Source organism: Peromyscus maniculatus, chromosome 1 (genome assembly GCF_049852395.1).
Source record: "Peromyscus maniculatus bairdii isolate BWxNUB_F1_BW_parent chromosome 1, HU_Pman_BW_mat_3.1, whole genome shotgun sequence".
NCBI lineage: Eukaryota > Metazoa > Chordata > Mammalia > Rodentia > Cricetidae > Peromyscus > Peromyscus maniculatus.
The window spans coordinates 119,775,812-119,778,357 of record NC_134852.1 but is presented as its reverse complement, the minus strand read 5'-3'; the positions used below and the strand labels follow the sequence as shown (position 1 = coordinate 119,778,357).

The following is a 2,546-nucleotide window of genomic DNA, read 5'->3' as shown; positions in this document are numbered from 1 at the left end:
TACTACATGCACATGGTGTACATAAACACATGGAGGCACACACATAATAACCCCAAACAGGTGTGCAACACCACAGTTAACATTATGATGTGATCTTGTATGTAGAGAATTCCAAATGATCTACAAAGACTATTATTAGGACAAATAGGAGAGATAAGGAAGGTTTCAAGATTAGTATACAAAAATAAATTATATTTTTATACAATATCAACAAACACACTGCAAATTAAGTTCCATTTATAATAGCATCCAAAAGAATAAAATGCTTAGGGAATCTCTAGAAAAAACAAATACAGTATGTATACTCTGAAAACCACAAAAGATCATTGCGAGATAGGAAAAGACCTTATTAATAGCCCATGTTCATGGATCAGAAGACTTAGTATTGGTAAGATATCACCCAACTGAGCAGTCTCTGTTACAGTTCCACCCAGGGGCCAGCAGATAGCTCAGTAGGTAAAAGCATTAGGTACGCAAGCCTGATAAGTCAATTCTGACCCCCAGAACCTACGTTAAAAACTGGGTGTGGGGTGTCCACTGTAACCCCAGCACTCCTATGATGAGATGGGAGGTGGAGACAGGAGACTCTCCCAGTGAGGCTGGAATACAGCTCAGGAGCAGCAAGATGGAACTCCTGAGGTCCTTTGACTTCAGTATGCACATCATGACACCAGCGTGCTCACACTGTCTCCCCAGTACAATCCAATCTGACTTCTTTATATACACAATGAGCCAATCTTGGGCACTGGAGAGATGGCTCAGCGGTTAAGAGCACCGACTGCTCTTCCAGAGGACCTGGCTTCAATTCCCAGCACTCACATGGCAGTTCACAGCTGTCTGTAACTCCAGTTCCAGTGGCTCCAACACCCTCACAGAGATATAGATACAAGCAAAAACCAATGCACATGAAATAAAAGTAAATAAATTAAAAAAAAAAGAAAAAGCCAATCTTAAAACTCATGTGAAAATCAAGAGATGCAGGCTAGCCGAAGCAAACTTGTAAAAGACTAAAGTTGAAATACTTGAATTTCCTCATTCTAAAACTTCCTATCAAGTTAGTGTAGTATAGGCATAAGGATAGACATACAGAGATGTGAAATGAAACTGAGTCTAGAGATCCGCTGCCATGCTAATGGTCAATCAGTTGTTGGCCACGGTGCCAAGAGAGTCCAGTGGGGAAGATAACGTTTACAACACCTGGTGCCAGCACAGCTGGTTGGTTACCCCACGCAAAAGAGTACAGTTGGGCCCTAACTCACAGCACAAATAAAAATCAACTCAAGATGGACTGAAGATCTACATGTAATAGCTAGTGTTATAAAATTCCTGGGAAAAATGTAGTAAAATTTTGTGACCTAGGATTAGGCAATAGTCTTAGCTATGCTATCCAAAACAGAAGCAATTTTTTTTTCAAATTTAAAATTTTTATCCTTCAAAGGATTGTTGTTAAAAGGACAATCCACAGAATAGTACAAAATATTTCTAAATCATATATCTGACATAGGACCAATATCTATAATATATAAAGATCTTACATAACTTAATAAGACAGTCCAGTTTAAAAATGGGTAAAGAGTTCTTTCTAAGCTCGTACTCTTTAAGGATGAGGCCATGTTCAGCTCGAGTGCCAATATTGTGAAGTCCAATGGCAAGAAGCCAGATGAGTTCGAGTCTGGCATCTCTTGGGTGCTGCTTGAGCTGGAGATGAACTCAGATCTCAAGGTGTAGGTACAGGAACTCAACATCACTGTGGCCAAGGACCTTGAAGCTGGTGGTAGGAAAACTATCATAAGTTTTGTACAGGTTCCTCAGCCGAAATCTTTCCAGAAAATCCAAGTGTGGCTTGTGAATTGGAGAAAAAGTTTTGTGGGAAGCACATAGTCTTATACCTCAGAGGAGGATTCTGCCCAAGCCAACTCAGAAAAACCATACGAAAGATAAGCAAAAGCAAGTCGGGTGGATCTCTGGGTTCGAGGCCAGCCTGGTCTACAAAGCGAATTCCAGGATGATCAGGACTGTTACACAGAGAAACCCTGTCCCAATCCCTCCTACCCGCCAAAAGCAAAATCTCCCCAGAAGCCACACCCTGACAACAGTGCATGATGCCATCCTTGAGGACCTGGTCTTCCCAAGTGAAATTGTGAGGAAGAGGATCTGTGTGAAACTGGATGGCAGCCGGCTTCTAAAGGTTCATTTAGACAGAGCACAGAAGAACGAGTGGAGCATGAGGTTGAAACTTCTGGTGCGTGCACGTGTATAAGAAGCTCACGGGCAGTTGAGGATGTAGCTGAGTGGTAGACTGCTTGCCTAGCATGTGCAAAGCCCTGGGTTCAAGGCCCAATATAACAAAAACAAAACCTATAGAGAGACAAAAAATCCAGCCATATCTGTTCTTTATATCAGAATGATTTAACCTGATCCAGGTATGGTGGTGCATGCCTTTAATCTCAACACTTGGATCTCTGTGAGTTCAAGGCCAGCATGATTTACACAGAGAGTTCCAGGCCAGCATGATTTACACAGAGAGTTCCAGGCCAGCCTGGGTA

The 2,546-nt window shown here is 41.9% G+C and overlaps 1 pseudogene; it reads left to right on the top strand.

Moving 5' to 3' along the window:
• The first annotated feature begins 1,611 nt into the window (after positions 1-1,611).
• Positions 1,612-2,286, top strand: LOC102916194 (small ribosomal subunit protein eS7-like; annotated as a pseudogene).
• The last annotated feature ends 260 nt before the right edge of the window (positions 2,287-2,546 follow it).